Source organism: Notolepis coatsorum (genome assembly GCF_963971535.1).
Source record: "Notolepis coatsorum genome assembly, chromosome: 6".
Taxonomy (NCBI): domain Eukaryota; kingdom Metazoa; phylum Chordata; class Actinopteri; order Aulopiformes; family Paralepididae; genus Notolepis; species Notolepis coatsorum.
Genome location: NC_140170.1, coordinates 164,210,649 through 164,234,737, shown reverse-complemented (window position 1 = coordinate 164,234,737; position 24,089 = coordinate 164,210,649).

The following is a 24,089-nucleotide window of genomic DNA, read 5'->3' as shown; positions in this document are numbered from 1 at the left end:
GTCATAGGCCTGAAAAGAAAAAGAATTGAGCAAAGATTTCAACAAAGACCAAAAAAATTAAGGGAATTATACAGATATAATTAGTTATGTCATGCTAGTTATATAGTAGAGGTCCTAACTTGATAGAGAATATGGTTCCAGCTATCTATTGTTTGATAGTTTGCACCATTTAATCTAGCTGTAGAAAGCTCCATTGTTACAACATCAGCTAATAACTGTTTCCAGTGATTAAAGGGCAGAGAATGTGGAGCTTGCCATCGCAGTGCCAATTTTTTTTTTGCAGCGGTACTTCCTGCCAGCCAAAATCGTCTCTGAACAATACTTAAAGCTAAAGAATCATCTTCATTAAGAAGCAACAGTCCATGTTTCTTCAAAAATCCCTTGAAAGCACCAAAGAAAATCCAAATGTTATACGCAATGTTAAAAGATCTTAGACTCACTGTTAACGCTCTGCTTCTAAGCTAGCACTATGGGTGTTCCCAAACAGACTTTGGCTCCTAAACACCAGTCTACCTATAGTACCAACCAGCCATGAGCACTTCTCACAAGCTGCCAGTACTTTTGGGTAATGCAGTTTATTATTTGTGTTCTATACCTGTGGCCAGAGGGTGAGGTAGTGACTTAGTAGGTGTGTGACATTCTGTTCTACTGAGGTCACAATGCGTGCGATGGCCACATTGTTTAGCTCTGCCAGGCTGGGTGTGAGGAGACCAATTATCCTGGCAGCGCTGTTGGTTATGAGTGTGAGTTTGGCCTGTTAGTAACAGATAGCATGTTAAAGGAACAGGTGGAACAGCACAGTAGGACGGGCTGAATAAGGCTCTGGAAACAACATCAGGAGGAGAGCTTCCCCTCATCCATTCTCCAGGGTGATGGAGACACAGCCGCTATCCCTGTGAGGAGCCATCATCCATCCATTCATCATCATGTCCCTGTGAGGAGCCGTCATCCATCCATTCATCATCATGTCGGTTCCAAACTAAGAAACAATGGGTTTTACTAACATAATTTCTCTTCTTCTTTTCTATTGTTTGATTCTTGAATTTATTTTTCTTATTATTTACTTGTGTGTGTGTGTGTGTGTGTGTGTGTGTGTGTGTGTGTGTGTGTGTGTGTGTGTGTGTGTGTGTGTGTGTGTGTGTGTGTGTGTGTGTGTGTGTGTGTACAGTATGTGTGTATTTCTTAACGCCACTTTTTATTTTAAAGTGTCCATTATTCTCTCTTTCTTTGTGTTTGTTAAAGGGGAACTATCTTATAAATGGCCTTTTCCAGTGGTTAGCATTGTTTTCTAGCAATGTGGGGTTGTACCAACACTGATATGAAATTCTCATTCAGTCCCACTCCTCCACTTCAGTTGATACAAGATCCTCCCCCAGTGAACTAAGCCATTCAGAATTGCCTCGCTTGTCTACATAGAGATGCTGATTTGCATATCTTGATTTGCATATCTAAGCTCCTTCTGTGGTTGTAGCCACCGCCCACAATCAACAGTTCACTCAACAACGAAGCAGTGGGAATAATGCAGAGGCGGTTTCCCCGTCACTGACACTTCCTCTAAAGCAGTGTTTCTCAAAGTGGGGGGCGCGCCCCCCAGGGGGGGCGCAGAGGCATGACAGGGGGGGCCTTGAGATTTAAAAAAAACGAAAAAACTATCTGTTGCAGCTGCACTGTTCTCCATGAAAATACGATATTTGGATAAGTTTGACCATTTCTCAAAATCTGAAAATCATTATTTAATAAAACACAGAAAAGGATCACCAAGTTACTCTGGATAAAAAAAAACTTTACAGACAACATTGAGACAAAGCTTCCTGACACATCTCCATCCAAACTCTTGGAAGAACTCATTGAAATCTCATCTGATACCACCTGGAGAGCTAGTTTCAGAGTGTGGTGCTGAGTACCAAGTATCTCATGATGCAGCAGTTAAGGTGTTGATACTATTCAGCACCACATATCTGTGTGAAGCTGGCTTTTCATCCATGACAGCTCTGAAAACAAAATATAGGGCCAAGTTGAGCCTTGAGGATGACATGCGTGTTGCCTTGTCAAAGACTGATGAGCTCTTCAAAATTATTGACAGTTACCTGACAGAACATGGACTGAAATGGGAGAACTGTGTGGGCTTTTGCTCTGACGGTGCGCAGGCCATGGCAGGGAAAAGGAGGGGGCTACAGGCGCTCATCAAGGGGGTCTCGCCAAACGCGCAATGGACGCACTGTAAATTCACAGAGAGGCACCAGCGTCAAGACAGCTTAGCCCTGAGCTGAATGAGGTTTTGACAGAAGTTATAAACGTGGTAAATTTCATCAAAACCCGACCCCTGAAAGCGCGCCTGTTCTCTGCGCTGTGTGAGGAGATGGGAGCTGACCATTCTGCAGTGCTGTTTCACAGCGAGGCAAGGTGGCTCTCGCGAGGGAAGGTGTTGTCAATTTGAAAGGTCACGATATTGGTGTTATTTCAATGAATTTAAACATGGCCCATTTCATGACTATTTTGTTGGGGGGGGGGGGCCCAAAATATTTTGGTCCGCCAAAGGGGGGCCTGACAGAAAAAGTTTGAGAAGCACTGCTCTAAAGAGAGAGATAGAGGGAGAGACAGACAGATAGAGAGAGATGGAGAGAGAGGCTCTCATACAAAGAGGCTCTCTGAGGCTCTCTGTCTCCCCCCCTGCATTTACACACAATCGCGAGTCGCAAGTCGAGCCGTTCACACGCGCGCGCACTCACGGAGCAATCTTTCCTTTCTCTCTCTCTCTCTCTCTCTCTCTCTCTCTCTCTCTCTCTCTCTCTCTCTCTCTCTCTCTCTCTCTCTCTCTCTCTCTCTCTCTCTCTCTCTCTCTCTCTCTCTCTCTCTCTGTAAGAAAACCTTACAGATGTGTTCCATAGACTCACAGGAATTGTGTAAAATTGCCCAAAAAGTTAAAGAAATAGTAAGATAGTTCCACTTTAAAGTGTTTGTTACTTAAAGGAACAGGCCAACATTTTGGGAAATTAGTCCAGAGAGAGACAAGAAGATATATACCAGTTTCCTCTCTGTGCGTTTAGTAGAAAGCTATTAACATATTATTGTATGTTAGCCTAGCTTAGCACAATGAATGGAAGCGGACATGACCGGTTAGCCTTCGAGAGAGGTGTTAGTTGGACAATGCCTAGGCTAACTAGTATTTTTGTTTTGTTCTATGTGGACCCCAGGAAGAATAGCTGTTGCCTAGGTGTCAGCTAATGCGGATCAGAATAAACAATAAACAAGTTCCTATAGTCTCAAAGAAGAGCATGACCAACACCAGACCAACACCAGACCAGCACCCAGAGTTCTGTACACCGGAGTTCTGTCCATCCTCCAGCTGCTGAAGGACGTCTATATGGGGGATTGATACTCACATCAGTGGACCTGAAAGACAAGCTTCCGTATTGCAGACAATGCTTGTGTTTTTCTTCTTTTCAGGGCCAGGCATACAAACTTACCAGGATTCCATTTGGCTACACTCCAAGCCAGCGGAGACATTGTTAGGGCCTCTTCATCATTGCACTGTCACTTACTATTACCAGGATGACTGGATACTCCAGGTTCTCTCTCTCTCTCTCTCTCTCTCTCTCTCTCTCTCTCTCTCTCTCTCTCTCTCTCTCTCTCTCTCTCTCTCTCTCTCTCTCTCTCTCTCTCACACGCACGCACGCACGCACACACACACACACACACACACACGCACAACAACAACTTTGGAGTTGGGGCTACTACAGTGTACGCAGGAGATGTGATAAAATCGTATGGGACTGTAGAAGCATTATCTCACGAGTATCTGCCTTATGAAAACCAGATCACCAAGCACGGTTGTCACTTGGGATGTTTAGATTAAGGACTCTGAGACAATGTTGCTGTAATGTCTAGGTATAACATTTAATTCCATTGCCAGGGAACCAACATACAGTTCCTGTAATCTTGTGTGATCTGCCGTCTATGTGCGGAATGCAGGTAAGTACAAACACAACACTACAGGTTGTCTACAGGAGGATGTCTGTAACGTTTGGGGTTTTGCTCTCCTCTGGGAGCAAAAGCCCTAGCATTACCAGATGGTAATTACCTGTCTATCTGCCCTGATTGCACTCATTGGTACCTGGTGTGTATAGTTAAGTTGGCTTTATATGTTCTTCCTGGTTTATTCAGATCGTCAGTCAATCACTGAACCTTACCGTGAGTACTACTATGCATTCTGTCAACGCCTTATCGTTATCGCTCCTTGCCACAGAGGATACGTTCGTTCGCCATGTATAGTAATTGCCGTGTCTTTGCCTTTCTGATTATGTAAACTTACTGTGTGCACTGTCGACTGTCGTGTTTATTTCGTCATGTGTTTTGGAGACAACGTTATCTCCCCTTTGCTTTCCCCATTTATTATATATATAGTTCAGTTTATTGTTTGTGCTTTGTGTGTTTTGGATACTTGTATTCTCCCCTTTGCTTTCCCTCTTTTTGGAGACAAGTACTCTCCCCTTTTGTTTGCTCACCGTTAATGTCGGCGCATACGCCTTTCATGTTCGACAAATAAAACAGTAACCTTTGTTTTAAGAATCAACACCTGTCTCTCCTCGTCTATCCGTTATGCACTGCACCTGGGTCCAACACACCTACCCAACTGGTAACAGATGCAGTGTTGCGTTGCTGATATCAAATCTGGTTGCATGCACGCTAATGACGCCATGTGCACGCGCGCTCCCGGGCGCGTGCGCACGGTCCCGCGCATGCGCATAAATGTTCCCTCGCATAAGCACAGACTAAAGACAGTGCCATTGTGTGAATGTATCTGAGAACATATTTGAACACACCTGACGACCGGCGCTATTGATATGCAAAGTAGCCATTGGGTACTTAGCGAGTTGGCGCATCAGTCGAGTGCAGCGCATTCCTCTGTGCACGCGCGTGCATGTGCGTGCATGCCAGTGGAGGCTGCTGACCAAATTTTTTGGTGAAGCACAAATTATTATATTATATTTATAAAACATCCCCCAATGTGTGTGTCAGTAGTGGCTGGTGAGTTCAAAAATTGGGGAGGATGGGAGAGATACAAAATTGTAATAAAGAAGTACAGACACAGTGTGGTTATGAAGACAGCAGACAGACACTACAGTTAAAGACAACAGGCACTAGTAGTAAGGCTTTGAGTACGCCTCACTTACAAACATCAATAGCATCAATAGCTGGAGGAGGAGAGGGAGGAGAGGAGGGGGAGAGGAGGAGGAGAGGAGGGGAGAGGAGGAGAGAGAGGGAGGAGAGAGAGGAGGAGGGAGGGCCACAGCGGACCAAAATAAATCGCTTGTTACCCACAGAAAGGCAGAAAGCAGTAAAATACAGCCAATTAAATCATAATCAACACAGACCCGCCCCACACTGCTACTAAATATAAAAAAAAAAATTCACTCACCATTGACGACGTTACTTCTTAGGAGGAAATAGTGTCCCTGTCGCTCCCATCACTTGTAAATTAAATCCATCCTTCGCTCTTTTCTGATGAAACGTTCAATGACCTCCTCTGCTTGCAAACAGTTGCAAATCCAGCAATGCAACAAACAGCAGTCTTTTGTGATCTAATCGATCCTTCATTTGCGTGAGGATGCTGTCGAAATCCACTAAACATTGTTCTGTTGATGCGTGACACACGTTCCATTTTCTGGACTCCGACTCCGACAGGTGGTCACTCAGACAGTCACCCAAGCGATTGCCAAAGCAGTGCACTCACCAAAGCTGTGGGCTCACCTATCCCATCTTCCTCTTCTTCTTCTTCCTCTGGGTGAACGTTTCGATGACTTAGCTATTAGCTCACGTTAGCTACAACAAGTTAGCTTACAGACAGTCCAAGCCGGCAATCACGTCAATTACACTACATCAACTGAGATAAAAAAATATATATATATATATATCATCAAACGATGCACAATTAGTTCATGAACAATAACAAAACACTCCACCCTGGGCCTGGTAGCTGCGGTGGTAGCCCTTTAGCTACGTTAGCTCCAACAAGTTAGCTTCTTCAACTGAGATAAAATGATTTTGTAAACAAAGCTGCATAGCCGCAGAGTAGGAACCATTCTCTGATTGGATCTCAAGGCTGTCAATCATTCAACCTCCGTGTAGCTGCAGAGCAGCAGAGTTGGCAACATTCTCTGATTGGATTTCAAGGCTGTCAATCATTCAATCCCCCATTCAATGGCAAGAGTTTAAATGCACGGACCGTGCTTAGATGACGTTGATAGCCTATTTTGAGTGGCTATTATTTATTTAATCCCGGGTCAACCCGTGCAGAATTCTGCACCAGTTTTTACTGCAGCCATTACTGCAGTGGAGGCCTGAGCTCAGAGCTGTCAATTTTGGACATTTTTTCACTGGCATTCTTTTACAGAGGAAAACATTTCTAATAAAAAAAGTATAATAATAATTTAAAAAAAAACTAAATATGTATATATATATATATATATATATATATATATATATATATATATATAATATGTGTAAATTAATAATAATTATGAATTATGAGTGAATTTGTGTTTCAGGTGTTGTCATGGAGAAACCTCCACTGGTGCACGCGCTTCTGCTCACAAAAGCTTGGTTGCAGGTCGTGCAACCCCGTCCCATGAGCAACGCACCTCTGAACAGATGTCAGATGTCCACTAATCATCTAAACACATGCAGTCTCCTCCACTGGGGCAGGACACTGTCGACACCAATCCACATGACGATTATCTCTGTCAACTCCTAGGCCAAAAAAAGGAGACCATGCTCACTGGCTTCCCAAGGGCAAGAGTGGCTTTAGAAGGCATCCTAGAACAATACTGACATGATGACCGACGTGTCACAAGTCAGCGGGTGTCGCCTCGGCTGTAAGCGATGCTGTTAGACACGTTGAGAGGTGTCAAGAATGTTGCCCGAGAGAAGCAGGTTCTGTTGTCTACGTTCTACAAGTGTGTGGGACAAGTGTATATTGTACATGTTATACAGTAGAAGCAAAGCAACACACTGGATGTTTTTGCATATATTTTAGAGAGTTGTCATAAATGGATGGCCAAATAAATGTCCTATTTGTATATATATATACATGACTTTCTATTTTATACTTATATTATACTTATTTTATACTATCTTGTTATTAACTAGCACACTCTCAGGAACAAATCAGAAAGAAGCATTTCATGCAAAGTATTCTGTATTTCTGTATGACAACTAATAAAGAAACTTTAAACTTTAAACTTGATATAAATTAAGCACAGAACACACTGTTCTTCCTGAGAAGACTCAGGTCCTTCAATGTGTGCAATAGACTGCTGCAGTCATTTGAGCCAGTCTGTAGTAGCCAGCATCCTCTTCTATGCTGTGGCATGCTGCTGGGGGGCTACATCAACTCAAGGGACACCAACAAACTGAACAAGCTGGTGTCTGCCCGGGAGCGCGCGTGCACGCGGCGTCATTAGCGTGCGTGCAACCAGTTTTGATATCAGCAACGCAACACTGCCCGACACACCACTAACTGCCTCGGCCAGTCCTTCGTACCAGCAGCCATCAACAGTGGGCAGGGAGCGCTGCCAGCAGCTGGAGAGCTAACAGCAGCAGAACTACTAGGAATGTCTGATCACTAAGTGTGTCTGACTCCCACTTAAACTGCATGGACTACACCGTATAACGTATGACATATATCATGCCAGTTAGGGTACCTTATGTATACTGCACCTGTGTATACTGTATACTTTACTTACTCATAGTATACGTATTCAGTGTTATTGACCATATTTATTGTAATGTATAATATAACTGATAGGGCAAACAGACCCTTATCTGCACCTTTGATCACACTACCTATGTGCTCATACGCGTATATTCAGTTCATTATATTGTTTATACTGCCTAATTTCTTTTTTTCCTACTGTACTATAATTTCATTGCCTGCATTTATGTCTTCTACTATTACCCTGCCCATACCTGTACCCAGGGCCTCTAGTGACGAGGGGCATAACAATTTATTTTTTTCCTTTTTTTTTTTTTTTTTTTTTGGGGCCCCTCGCCACTAGAGGCCCCACATATTTGTTTATTTCTTTTTAACTTTTATTTTAAAAAAAAGTTGGAGGCCCCTCGTCACTAGAGGCCCCACATTTTTTTTTTCTTATTTTGGAGATCGATGTCATACTGTGACACTGAAATGAAAACATATTTCATCAACAAAAATATTTAGTCAACAAAAATGTTTCATCAACTAAAATATACAGTACGTCACACCCTGCCGTCTGCAAGTGGCTAATCTTGAGTATTTTTTCTCCTCTTCATAAGAGTTTGAGGTTTTCCGTTTGAGGTAAAAACAGCAATAAAAAAAAATCTCCACATCCCAGCCCCGACGCCTGAATACTTTTACCAACGGATTTCCAGTTCCGCGTTCGCATTCTGTGCTCTGATTGGCCACTGACGTTTCTGGTAGCGCCAATCGTGTGACGCCTCTTTCTTTCACCGGTTAAGCTTAGGCACTCTTTCGAAGTTGGTTAAGGTTAGAGTTTGTCTTAGAGCAGGGCGATAGAACACCAGCCCTGATTCCATACTCTAACCTTAACCAACTTCGAAAGAGTTGCCTAAGAAACATCAGTGGCCAATCAGATCGCACCAGAAACGTCAGTGGCCAATCAGATTGCAGAACGCGAACGCGGAACTGGAAATCCGTTGGCAAAAGAATAGACGCAGCCCCGACACGAATGAGGCAGATTGGGATCATTATTCATGACAGACAGCAGAGACCCGCCGGTGCTGATAGCGGATATCATCGAGCTCCCCCTAGTGACTAGGGGCCTCCACTACACACTAGTAAAAAAAAAATAATAATAATACGAAAAAGAATATATATATAATTAGATCCTCATCCAGAGTTTACTTTCACAGCATCTATAGTGACTACTAGTATCATCTCATCTCTTCTCTATCTATTTTTATAAAAAAAATTGTATTGCAAATAAAAATATGATTGATTGTTTGATAATGAGGGGTGAGAGACGTTGAGTCTACGTGACACTGACGTCCAGGTCCAGGGGTCACTGTCAGGTCAGGTCAGGTGACCACTGACCGTGAGAATTGCACTTGCAAGTTGATCAAGTAGGCTAAGACTCGAGTAGTACTGTATGATCATATGAGACTCAAAAAACATGGATGAAAAAGTGAAACGGTGGGAAAGCGGAGCTGCTAAGTTCAAATCTAAACAGGAAAGGGACAGAAAGAGCGCGTTACTTCGGCAAAGCATACCGACTATCTCTACTTTTTTCACCCCGTCAGGTAAGGAGGAGGATAGCCCCCTGGCTAGCACTAGTAGTAGCAGCAACGTTAAAGAGGCTCAGCCAGGCGCCGCGGGCAGAGAGGACGAGAATGCTAACGTTATTATTATTGATGCTAGCGACAGAGAAGAGGCAGCGGCAGCCTCTAGTTCAGCCGGCCCACCACCACCAGTGGCTGCCACCTGTTCGTATACGCCCGCCGCATCTCCACAGCCCAGCCCCAACACCAACACGAATGACTCTGAGGCAGACCACGATGATGACAGCCCACCGCCGGCGGTGCTTGAACATGAAAACCAGGAGGATTGGTTGGACAATGTTACGGATGTTACACAATGTGTGGGTGTGGGGGGGGGGGGGGGCCTCCACAAGAATCTGGCCCGGGGGCCTCTGAATTCTTAATCTGGCCTTGCCTGTACCCCCTCCCCCATGCTGCTATGATGCCTGAATTTCCCCAATGGGATCAATAAAGGAATATCTTATCTTATCTTGTACTATATATATATATATATATATTAGTGCTGTCAATAGATTAAAAAAAATTAACTAATTAATCTCACAATTTTCTGTAATTAATCTAGATGAATCTAGATAAAAAATTGCATTTTTCTACTTAAGACCGAAGCTTGTAACAGATATTTACTTGAGTAAAGTCATGGAATTAATGTAAAATCAACACAAAGAAAGTATATTTAGATTCAAAGACTATTTTAATAGCTTTCTTTGAATACAGTTTCTCTCCTGTGAAATACAAATGTTCAACAAAACCATCAACATTGATTCAGCTAGACCTCTTTCTTATATCCGCGGCGCTAAGATTGAAGATTTTTCACTCCATAGATTAATCTAGATTAATTTGTTTTAATGCTTTAAATCATTTAAATTAATCTCCAAGGTTAAAGCATTAATTTTGACAGCCCTAATATATATATATATATATTGTGACAACCCCATCCCTCTCCTACAGGTTGACTAAGGGATATACCTGGGTATCTGAATTAAGCTGTCTGTCATCCACAGCCTTGCAATCAGACACACCTATTCAGGTGTGTCAGGAGGAGGAGTCACACACCTTGGCTCTCTCTCTCTTCCCTATTCCCCGTACCTGGTTCAACTAAGTCGATCAAAAGTCCCATTATCCAGATTCAATTAACCTGATGTTTGAATCCGCGCTTTCCCTGTTCCTCGAAGGTGGATTCAGTCTCGTTCATTTGAACCAGACATGATGCTCAGGATCAGTGCGCGCGGCCGCCTCGGCTGAAAAGACAGCAGGTGTCGATCGCAGAAATCCTGATTTTCTAACGGCATTGATTGATTGATTGATTTAAAACTTTATTAACATATTGCAGAATGGGTACAATACATACGGCTCAATAGCCTCGCCGACAAGTTAAATGCATAATCTATAGGCTAATGTTAAATCCCACATTACCCCAATCAATCAGATTATATTTCTTTAAATGTGCCTGATGGCAGTAGGCTTAAATGGAATGAATAATCGAATGAGATCTATTGCTAGCGAAAATAATTAGTTAAACTCTTTCAGAATAAGTAGATACAAACAAGCCCAAAGAGTATCTAATTGATAAGAATTAATAGATGCTTATGAGGATATCTGCACTGTATGCGCTCGGCTTAGGTAACATGTACTTTATATATAAATACAATTTTCAAAGCGCGACCCCCGAAATAACAGAGAGGCTTGGAGCCGGCTATACAGTTTCACTATTAATCAGGTTTTAATCTGTTTCGGACATAATCCATATGCATTGAATTGATTAACCTTTGGTTTATACCAGTGACGCATGTTCATCATCAGATAACAGTGCTTGAACAGATAAATGCATTTTCTCAAATGCATTAATGTGACGTCAATGGCTCATTCAATTGCTCAAATCCGTCAAACAGCGCATCTCATCAGACATTTTAATCCCAGTTACAATATCACAATAACGTGTGAGTGATGATACAATTCAACAATCCTCAGATTCCTCGTAATTCATAATCCACAAAGACCACAATCCACGCATAGACACTTCAATTTTATGCTTGAATGAAACACAATCCCGGCTCTCCGTTAAGCAAATCTACAGCGGAGAATATATGAAACTAATCAGAGCCAAACGGCCGATAGGTTTCATTCATTAAAAATATCCCTGCGGGATTCACATTTGCAATGCGCCGTTATTAAAATAACCACATGCAGTGTGTATCGCGACTCCGAGCGCCGTATATGACGTGCATTATTTTATTTAGGACAAAGTAAATCTATAGGCTGAATATGATTTATTATCAGCATTTAGTTCTATTATTATACATTTCAAAAGCCCCCTCTAGGAAAACGAAGCACAAAAACATCATTTAGAATGGTATAATGCAGATCTACACTGTGGTAATTATTTCAGGAAGCGAGCTGGCACTTCTTTGCGAGGGTGTGGCCATGGTTCATCCAGCTAACTGAACTTAACCCTGCTCCGGACCAGGTTCAAACTTTCTGATCTGTTACCATAGCGATTTAGAAAATCCGACTTCGGGGAACGGAAATGTCTGGCTTAAGTCAAGCTATGCTGAAAATTATCCGGCTAACTCAGTTAGCCAGGTACGGGGAATAGGGTCATGACCTTTTGTTTTGTTTGGTTTGTTTGATGCTCATTTTATCACCTACACACACCACACACTGACTCATCCATCACTACATCACTGATATACTGATCCACTCATTCTTTAATTCCTTTTTTGTAAATAGTTTCATAGCTTAAAGGGGACCTAGCTTACAATTTCTTTCACTATTTGGGCAATTTTACACAATTCCTGTGAGTCTATGGAACACATCTGTATGTTTTTTTTTTTAAATTCATTGTTTTGTATTTCTAATCAAGTACTCTAGAGCAGCATTTTCTGCATTTCCAGATTCCAAGATGTTTTTGGCTGGGCTCCGCCCATACTCGCAATGCGCTTTGAGTGACAGTCACCCACAGTCTGCACTGGCAGATAACTTTGGGGGGAGAGAGAGAGAGAGATAGAGATAGAGGGACTAATTAATTTCGCAGCGGGGGGGGGGCATAATCCATAATCATGGTAACTTGTTTCAAATGACAATATATACCCCGTGAATATTATTGCACGGATCGGAATACGCGTGGGAGCGTGCGCTATGATATTTTGCAACAGGTTGATGTGACGTGAGTGCTGATATGAGAGAGAGCGAGAGAGAGAACGAGGGAGAGATAGAGAGCGAGAGGGAGAGAGAGATAGAGAGGGAGAGAGAGAGAGAGGAGAGATCGCTCCAACAACGTGCATGTGTTTCCCCGACACACACGCAGTCCGAGTGTGTGTAAATGCTCTGAGACGAGTTGCACCGTATGAGTGCCTCTCTCTCTCTCTCTCTCTCTCGCTCTCTCTCTCTGTCTGTTTGTCTGTCTGTCTGTCTGTCTGTCTGTCTGTCTGTCTGTCTGTCTGTCTGTCTGTCTGTCTCTCCCTCTCTCTCTCTCTCTCTCTCTCTCTCTTTTTCTCTCTTAGTTTTGAGGAAGTGTCAGTGACGGGGAAACCGCTTTGGCATTATTTCCACTCGCTCCGTTGTTGAGTGAATTGTTGATTGTGGGCGGTGGCTACAACCACAGAGGGGGCTGAGATATGCAGATCAGCAGCACCTACTTACTGTACGTCAGGGAGCAAGTCAATTCTGAATGGCTTGGTTCAGTGGGGGAGGTTCTTGTCTGAGCTGAACTGAAGAAACGGGAGGAGCTAGAGTTTCATCTAGTCAGTGTTGGTACAACCCCACATTGCTAGAAAACAATGCAAACCACAGGAAAAGGCCATTTATAAGATAGTTCCCCTTTAATTAAATTACTTTTCTTTAAAATCCTCAAGTACTTGTGGTCTCCCTTGTTTTGTCTGTACCCTGAGCATGGTTCATGACAATATATATTTATACTATATATATAAAAGGACTTGACATTGGTGTGGGATTCAGTGTGTTTACAGTGTGTCATTGGTAGTGAGCGGTGCGTTTCCACCTCTCTAGGCCTGCCCATGCCAACAGAGAAAGGAGGGTGAGGGGTTGCTCTCTGTGCTATATCAAAGTGATGAGGCCAGTCCAACATTTACAGCATCTAGAAACAGCAGATATTTTATTGCTTGGGAGCAACGCCAGATCAGAGAATGTGCTGACCATTTTCTGAGGCAGGTGAATTATGCTGAATAAAGTGTAAAGTTGTAATCCCTTTCCTGGCCCTTAGAGAGATGAATAAAGTGTAAAGTCACATTCCCTTGCTTAACCCTTAGAGAGCTGAATAAAGTGTAAAAGTCACATTCCCTTTCTTAACCCTTAGAGAGCTGAATAACGTGTAAAGTCACATTCCCTTTCTTGGGCCTTAGAGAGTTGAATAAACTGGCTCCAGGCTCTGTGGTTTGCTCTTGATTCACAGACTTAGAGAAAAGAAACCTGAAAATAAACCTTTTGTACAGTATAGCTTATAGTCAGTGGTGCGTTATTGAAATCATCTGGGATGACACGCACCACGTGCACGCGCGCTCCCGGCGCGTGCGCGCGCTCCCGCGAATGCGCATTTAATGTCCCCTCGCTTGGGCACAGACTAAAGACAGTGCCTAATTGCCTCTACGAATGGAATGTAACACGTCTTCACAACAAGGTTAGGTGTGAATGTGTCTGAGAACGTATTTAACACACCTGACGACCGGAGCTATTGATATGCAAATAGCGAGTGAGGTTACACACCGTGCTACCCCGTCCCATGAACAACGCATGCCTGCTTATAGTAAATTACTGAATTGTGCAAAGGATTTAGACATCACAACTGTGGTATATATGGTCTGATATACCACAGCTATGAACCAATCAGATTGCTTGATTTGAGCTTTTATAAAGTAAATGAGAGAATCATGAGTATTCAGACTCCCCTTACCCCTGTTTTCAAAAGCCCCTGTCATTTGCTGTGATATGGCAGCTTTCCGAAGAGCAGGCAGATAATCTGATGGCCTTTTTGTGCCGAGCCATTCATCCATAATCTTCCAGGGCAACACTGAGCTGTGCAGCGCTGCTTTAGTTAAAAGAGGGATTTCACTCGTTCTCCCTCGCTCCTTTCACTCTCTCTGAACATTATGACGAACGGGGCATTATGAGGCTGCGGAGGTGAAGCAGATTAATGTGACGTGTAAAGCAGAAGAGCGACCTCCTCCTATACAGAGCCTGCGTTCGGTGATGAGCGTAGATATGTCACGGGTCAGTGGATGGGACTCGCACAGAAACGCGCATGTTAGACGATATGCGGACCGCTCTGTGAGTTATTCTATAACCTACCGTTCTGCCATCAGATGTAAGAGGAGTTTATGGTTTTAATGAGGGGCCGATGCTGAGAGTGTCTCTCAGATAAGATGAAAACCCCACGGTTAGGTTTCCTCCAGCTGTGGTTTTCACTCCTAAATTGATACACGTTCTGCCACTGACCCCTGTTTGATGGGACTTTGCTTCAGGGACCTCCGTCTGAGAAGGTTCTGGTTGTTAGATCTTTACTGTAGGAGATAGCCGTGGAGAAACTGAAACGTATGATCAGGATATTATGACTCACTCCCACTGGACTCACGTCTATAGTGAATGAAATGGGGGAAATAACCCCAATTATTCCTAACTATTGTTCTGGTGACCCCCTGGAACTCATTGAGGACCCATGGGGGTCCCCGGACCCCAGGTTGAGAACCACTGCCCTACAGGATGTTATAACTAAATAACCCTCTCTTTTTACTATCATGTACCCTAATATTATGCTACTATTCTTACACTACTACCTATCTTGCTAATATGTCTATACTGCTATGCACTCAATATGATTTATTATGAACAACGCCACTGACCCTTAGCCCTCCTGCTGACATGTTGTTCCCAATCTGTAAGTCGCTTTGGATAAAAGCGTTCAGCTAAATGACTAAATTGTAAATTGTAATATAGGATTATATGATCCCATCTACAAACTATAGCAAACCCCCCCCTTCCCCACTCTTGTCACACACACACACACACACACATGTACACACACACACACACACACACACACACACACACACACACACACACACACACACACACGCACACGCACACACACACACACAGCAATCCTCAATGTTTATCCATCAAAACACATTTGGTGTCATTATGCGGTGGAGAATACAACAGCTGTTTGGGACAGACTAAGCTCATAAAGTATTACCAAAACAATGTGATCTGCGATTGTCACAAACACAGACATAGTACTGTTTAATGATTCGTCTGAGCCCTTAGAGTGTCCTCATATAGTATTTAAAGGTATAGGATGGAATATATGACAGATAGAAATAGACTGTTGGAAATCACATTTTGTTCTTAGTCATTCAGGCCGTTTCACTTCAGGTCACTTCTAATATGAAAGATAATACCTTTAAGTCACCACGTTTGAAAACATCTGCAACTGGAGCTATGACAACATTACAACATACAACTTACAGTAACATAGCTTGACAGTGTTTTTGATGTATACATTTTGATGTATAGTTCATGAGAGCTATGAGATGAGTAGATAGCAGGGGTGTAAAGTACTTGAGTAATTGTACTTCGTTACAATACTTAAGTACTGTTTTGGGGGATTTGTACTTTACTCAAGTATTATTAGGTTTGTATACTTGTACTTTTACTCAATTACATTTCAGAGAAAAAAAAACGTACTTTTTACTCCTTACATTTAAAATGCAGACCTACAAAGTACAAAGTACAAATCTCACAGGCCCAACCATTTTAATTAGTATATTTGTTTCTCTGGCCGAACTAACGTTAACGTTATTAATCCTGCTGCCACACTTTATTTAAAGACAGCCAATCAAATCCCCATCAATGGAAAATGAACCCGCCCATTCCCATGCTGATTGGTCCTTGTGCAAGACTAGAAAGCGGGGATCTTTGATTAAACACCTGCTATCAGAAGAATACATTCAGAAAAGAAGTTTGTACTTTAACTTTTTAGTAACCTGTTCCCCCCCACAGGGTCGGTACCGACCCCTTTTGACATTATGATCATATAGGCATATTTTTATGAGTGATGTAAATAATTTGCGATTTTAAAATCAAACGTTTTCAAGTATTAAGATCACTAACATGTCACAAAAGCAACGTAGAATGTATATTATCATCAAAACGTTAGTTTAGCAATAGGTTAAAGTGTCATAATATGGTTTTACCTTCTCGGTTTGCTGAACTATAATCCGCGACGGCGACCATTTTGAAAATGTTGAAAAAACGGAATTGTAGTTTTTCTGCTGCCATTTTGTCGAGGGCATGCATAGCTGTGGATCAGCGTTGCAATGTTTCCGAACTACATTTCCCTTCAAGTTTTATGGGGGTTCAAAGTTCAGAGTTGAATTATGAATATGGCAATAACTATAATAATTCGCGATAATAAGCCACAAAAGGTAACGATTTGACAAATATTGAAACGCAGTTAGTTTCTCCTCCCTATTGTTAGCATGTAGGAACAATTCGATCTGAAATTAGTTTCAAAATGGTTGCACTGTGAGGAGAAAAAAAAACGACAGTAAATTACAGTAGATATCATTATCTGTTATTATGCACGCCTGGTGATACTAAATCCAAATTGAACTCGGGCATTTGAAAGATACTATATGTATATATATATAATGTGCGAATTGGCTATAATAAGGTAATGTATAAGCATATATTCTATATTCTATAATAATATTTCAAATTGCATTGGTCCGGATGGGAGAATTCAGTACTGTATATACAGAACCTTCGGTTTTATCATCTTCCCTTTATTAATTTCATTCGATTTTTTTTAAGTCTGGTCATTATTATCATGGTGTTATTCACTGTCAAAGATGAAAAGAAAAATCATAATTCATATTTCCTTTGTTTCATCACAATTTAAGCAAGCCTAGTAATAGACACAATATTTCTGACACTGTGAATACATTCACTGAGGTCCATAGATGTACCTAGATACCAAGAATATGCAAATAGCCCTTGTAGAAGTGGAGCAATATTCCATTTACCTAGGTATACATTTTATGCAGATTTTCACCTGGGGTGGAACATTTAAAAGTAGAAACTTTTTGACTTTTTGACTTTTACTTAAGTGTGTTTTTAGCCAGATACTCTGACTTTTGTGAGAAGGGGATTTGGCGGAGCCCAATAGCAAACACAGGAGGAGAGAGGATGGAGCATTTTAGGGTATTTTAATGTAGTTTTCCCCAAGCAGACAGTTTGACAGATGGAATGTGCGACAGACAGGTATAGAAATGTTCTTGGGGGTTAGTACAGGTACACTCCTTGTGCAGTACGGGAGAATGTTCTTGGGGTTAGGACAGGTGCACTCATTGTGCAGTACGGGAGAATGTAGACACAGGGCTGTGTCGGGGTGAGAGCAGGAGCACTCCTTGTGCAGAATCAGCACGGGATGTCCGGGTAGGAGGGACACTGGAGCGGAGGTCCTGGGCACACGGAGAACAAAGGTTAGGTCAGGGAATATCAATGAGTACAGGTAGCAAGGCTTAGGTTCAGTCTTCTTACTTACTTTTACTTACTTTTGAACTTGACCTTGACCTTATTATGGCCAAATCATACATCTATGGATAGGGAAAATGCTCCTCTTTCCAATGACAGGGTTGAATCTGGATTTAGTAATTTCCTTGCGTTTTCTACGATAATTAGCATTTTCCGATAAATTCATATTTCCGATAAATCATATAAAACACTGATAAAAATGAAAATAAACACTTTGACTACTGTTTTTGATAGGGTTATGGTCTTTACTCTTGGCTACAAAAAATATATTTAAAAACTTTAACCTCTTAACCTCCAAGGGCCCACATGTGGACGATTCTTTGCCGACCTCTAGTGGCTCGGGTTTGCATTTCTTTTAATACATTATATGGATAGAATTAAAGCCATATTTGTTGCCTGTCGATTGCCCTTTCAGGTGACAAATTCCGTTCAGCGGTTCTCGAGTTACATGCTGATATGTGAGGCGTGCCCCAAAGTACGCAAAAATACACATTACCACCCCCGACTCCCGGGGCTCTAGCTCCATCAATCATTTGGCAATCTCGAAGATCTTTGCACAGGGTTGTAGCCAATGAGTGTGGCTTTCCAATGATACCCCATGATATGATAATTGGGGATCTAATATGGTCTCTATTGATCGATTTATGATAAAGAAAAGCTTAACATAAGGCTTAAGGCTTAACATTAAGAAGTGGAGCTCGGTTTCCACCTCTTCTTGTGTGCAGTGGGTGCACAGTCTGTCTTCTCTTGGGAGCCAGGTCTGCCTATGGCGGGCTTTCTCGATGGCTAGGCTGTACCTAGTCAAGGATCTTCTTAGTTTTGGGTCAGTCACAGTGCTCAGGTATTCTGCCACTGTCTCTCTAGAAGCTCTTCAATATGAGCCTGCGGGACATGAGGGTGCCGGTCCTGTGGAAAACATCATGTCTTGTGCCGGTACCCAAAGCTGGGCGCCCGGCCGAGCTCAACGACTACAGACCGGTGGCCCTCACGTCACACATCATGAAGACACTGGAGGCTGCTTCTACACCATCTGAGGCCACAGACTGAACACGCCCTTGACCCCCTGCAGTTTGGGTATCGGGAGAGCATCGGGGTGGACGACGCGGTCCTCTACATGCTCCACCGGGCCTACTTCTACCTGGATGAGCCGGGGAGTTATGTTAGGATTATGTTTTTAGATTTTTCTAGAGCTTTTAATACTATTCAACCTCCCATACTGGAAGACAAGCTCAGGAAGATGGAGGTGGATCCCTCCTTCCTGGATCACGGATTACCTGACAGACCGACCACAGTTTGTCAGAATGGGCAACTGTGTCTCGGAGACAGTGGTAAGCAGCACTGGCGCTCCACAGGGGACTGTTCTCGCTCCGTTCCTGTTCACCCTCTACACGGCAGACTTCACTTACAACTCTGAGTCTTGCCACATCCAAAAATACTCGGACAACACAGCGATTGTGGCGTGTGTGAGGAAGGGACAGGAGGGAGAGTACAGGGACCAGGTGCAAGCCTTCAGTGACTGGAGCGAACGGAACGGCCTTCTCCTGAACGCAACAAAGACCAAGGAGATGGTACTGGACTTCCGCAGGTCGAAACCACCTCTGCAACCAGTCAGCATACGGGGAAACAACATTGTGACAGTGCAGACATACAAATATTTAGGTGTGCACCTAGACGATAAGCTGGCCTGGGCTGCAAACGCGGAAGCGCTCTACAAGAAAGGACAGAGCCGGCTGTTCTTCCTTAGGAGGCTCAGGTCTTTTAATGTGTGTGGGGAAATGTTGTTCATGTTCTATCAGGCAGTGGTGGCAAGTGTGCTCCTCTATGCCGCTGTCTGCTGGGGTGGTAATACCACGGCCAGGGATGCCAGGCGGCTGGATAAGCTGGTGAAAAAGGCTGGCTCAGTGGTGGGGAGGAGACTGGACCCACTGGGGACCGTGGTGGAGAGCCGCACGCAGAGCAAGCTGCTGGCCATTATGGACAATACCAACCACCCTCTCCACCACACCCTGGTGGGGCAGAGCAGCAGTCGTAGCAGACAGCTAATCTCCCTGCACTCACGGACTGAGCGGCATAGGAGGTCCTTTGTCCCCACTGCCATCAGACTGTACAACAGCGTAATATAGTGCAGGGGACCTTGACCTCTGACCCACACACCTGTTTTTACACCTGTTTTAATACACTGTTTTCATACACTTGTTTTATACACCTGCTTTCATCTCATCACGCTCTTATTGATATTGATAGATATGATTTAATTGAATTTTATCATGTGCTTATTTTTAATTCATGATGCAGACATAACGTGAAACAACTGAATGAGAACTGTCAATGTCTGTATACTGTATGAGCTGCGAGATACCCTGAATTTCCCCAAGGGGATTCATAAAGTATCTATCTATCTATCTACTCTCTGTTTAGGGCCAAATAGCATTTCAATTTGCTCTGGTTTTGGATTGATTCTTTCCAGTGTGTCATAGTAGTTTTCTTTTTTATAATTTGGTTTAGTCCAGTGTGGTTCCTGTCTGGTGGCTCTGCTTGTGTTTGTGAGCAGAGTCCCAGAACCATCTGGCTGAGTGGGCATCTCTCAAGGGTCTCTCTCTCTCTCTCTCTCTCTCTTTCTCTCTCTCTAGCTTGCTCTCTCTCTATATCCCTCCAGTTTGAGACCGCAGAAAGTCCTTCAGAACAGATTCAGGTGACTTGGTGTGTCCATCAGATTAGCACAACATTGAAATACATCTTTGACACTGGCATGAGACAATACACAATAACTATACATTATGGCAGGGGCATCATTTTGGTATGGCAAGGTATGGCACTCGCCATACCTTGGCAAAAGAAATGTAAAAAAATAAAAATAAAAAATGTATTAAAATTTTTTATGTTGATTTAAAATTCGAATGTCAACATTATGAATGAAGCATCGAACAATTCGGTACAGCCCTAGCATGTTTTGATATTGTCAATTATCTCACTTTTACTAGGTAACTTTTACTGTGACTAACTGAAATATGCCAAAAAAAAGGAAAATGGACATAGAGACGTTTTTTAATCAAAGGGCAGCAGAGACAAGTGATACAGGGACACAGGTAAGGTCTGGCTTAGTGATTATAATAGTGCAGTTCAGCATTCAGTAACCCATACTTTTTGTGAATGTGTTTTTGATACTACACACCTCAAAACCGTACCTAAGGAAAATTGGCTCAATTGCAAGAAAAGTAATAGACAGTTATGATATTACATTCTGCATAATTCGTATGCAAAATATTGTGGTTCCCTGCTTTAGTCTGTTGACACATTTCTATACTAAAAATGCTTGTGTAGTCCTGTGTCATACCTAAATGTTATATAACTGAATTGTATAGAAACAACTCACCAAAAGTGACTATTGCACAACTGATTTGACAAAAAAAATCCACCAAAAAAAGCACCCCCCCCCCTCCTCGCCATACCTTGGCTTTTACTGAAATGACGCCACTGCATTATGGTACAACAAATTTACATTAAAATAAGTGTGTGTGTAGTGGGGGGGGGGGGGCAGAGAGCAGGCTTAGATCAAATAAAAGCAATCATAATAAAAGTTACTATTATGAAGGTATAATAACACCTCCATTCTCTCATGGTCAAATGAAGCGCAGTGTATTTTGGAAGCTCATCCGCTCCTCCTCCTCCTCCTCCTCCTACTCCTGCTCTTCCTCCTCATCCTGCTCCTCCTCCTCCTCTTCCTCCTCCTTCTCCTCCTCCACCAGGGGTAACTGCAGGGCGCCACGGGGAGCGGCGTACTGGCTCATATTAGGCAGGCCATGCATTATGCAGCAGCTTAGGGATCCGCGCTGGATCTCCATGTCCTCGGCTACAGTCCACCTGTCGCTGCTCTGGTCGTAGCGCTCGACGTTGGAGAGGGTGGTGATGTCATTGTAGCCTCCGGCCACGAAGAGCAGGTCGTCCAGCACCCCGATGCCAAAGTTGCTGCGGGGGGTGAGCATGGTGGGCAGGGCGCGCCAGGAGTCAGTCAAGGGGCTGTAGGCCTCCACGCTACACAGGTAGTTTTCACCGCCAAACCCTCCCACCTGAGGACAGGACACATGAGAGGAATGTTTTAGTATGTGGTTAAGGTCGGCAGGCAGACACTGTATTAATCCACTTAGGGAAATGAGGGCATCACAGCAGCATTGAAAGTCAAATTATACATATCTATAAAAATATCTAGTATAAAGCATTAGTCTCTGTGTGCACCTACCACATAGACTTGTCCTCCGTACGCAGCCACTCCCACTCCGCTACGCCTGCTGCTCATGGGGGAGATCAGAGTCCACTGGTCTGTGTCTGGGCTATAGCACTCAGCTGTGAGCAGACACTCCGCCCCGTTGAAGCCACCACAGATGTAAACCTGTAATAAGAAAGAATATTCTAATTTAGTTTATATATTCCATTTGATTTCATTCTACTTTAATTGTCTGTTAATGTTGATGCACCAAAGGACCCAGACACATTTTTTGTTTGTGCAAGCTTACTTGGCAATACAGACATTTATGATTTCTGATCTAACGTTCCTTGTGTTCCTCAGTTCCACCCTGTGTTCCTCAGTTCCACCCTGTGTTCCTCAGTTCCACCCACCCTGTGTTCCTCAGTTCCACCCTGTGTTCCTCAGTTCCACCCACCCTGTGTTCCTCAGTTCCATCGTGTGTCCCTCAGTTCCACCCACCCTGTGTCCCTCAGTTCCACCCACCTTGCCGTGGAGGGCTGCTGCCCCGGCGGAGCTCCTGTGCTTCAGCATGGGTGAGATCACTGTCCACTGGTTGGTTTCAGGCTCGTAGCGCTCGGCGGTGTTCAGATGCATGTGTCCGTCGTACCCTCCCATGACGTAGATACAGCCACCCAACGCGACCACGCTGACGTAACAGCGGCGTGAGTGCATGGGAGCCGCCTGCAGCCAGCTGCGAGTGACGGGGTTGAACTTGCGCACACTGCTGAGACGCTCTATGCCGTCCGAGCCGCCGACGCAGTAGACCAGACCGTGGAGATAAGCGGTGCCGTGGCCGGCCTGGGGACTCTCTGCCTCAACGCTCACATCCATCCATCGACCGGCTCGGATATCGTAAGCCTCCATGTGATTGGTCCCGCTGCCGCGATTCCAGTCTCCGATGCCCAATAGGACCTCCTGGGGCAGTCGGAGCCTGTCGGAGCCAGGGGGTTTCAGGGCGCTGAGGATGAGGGCACTGCAATCCTGGCTGTCCCTCACCACAGGGTTGTTCTTGACGTTGTTCAGGAAGTAGTCAGGCCTCATCAAGCCCATGCGAACCTGGGAAGAGACACGCAGACAGCGAGTACAACTTAGACAGTGGTTGTAGACGGTTTCACTGGAATTCTGTTGCTAGGGAACAGTTTGGACCCAAATGTTTGAGAACCACTGTATTGATTGATTGATTGATTGATTGATTGATTGATTGATTGATTGATTGATTGATTGAAAACTTTATTAACAGATTGCAGAATGGCTACAATACAGTACGGCTCAATACACACAATTGTTAAGGGGATGCAGACCAGAGAAGTCTTGTTTACATCAGGGTCCCCCATTTTCAATTCATCAAGACATTTATGACACATGACATACAGATATACAGTGATACAATTAGTTACCTTGGGCAGCAGCAAAGGGATGTGTGTTTTACGCTCCTCACGGGAGTGGTCGATCCAACGGAGGACGGCCTCGAACACCGTCTCCTCGTTCTTCACGTTCAGGTCATCCCTCTCGATGATGTCCGCCAGTTGCTGCAGGGACAGCTCTACAAACTCCTGTGAGACGCGCAGCATCTCCTCAAAGTGGCACACAATGAAGAGATGGGCCTTGAGCTTCAGGTCAGGGCAGCAGTAGATGTCCGCAAACCTCCAGATGCCGACACAGTTTTCCAGAGACAGCTGGCCCTCTTGGAAGTCAGAGCACGCTCGTACTATGCCAGTGACAAGAAGCTGGTCTGCAGCCACCAGAAGCTCTTCCACGTTCTCTGCTGTCACTGGCACAAAGCATGTGTAGGCGTACTCTATGATGAGCTGCATCATACCCACAGACACCCCAGGGATACTGTAGACTGCTTTCTCTGTGTCGCTCCAGCGAGTGAAGAGGGTTCTGAGGGATGCAGAGTATAGAGATATCTGATGAGTAAACAGTAAGCAACATTCTGTCCTGTGTACTAATATATTTTCACTGTAGAAGTATAGGGTCTTAG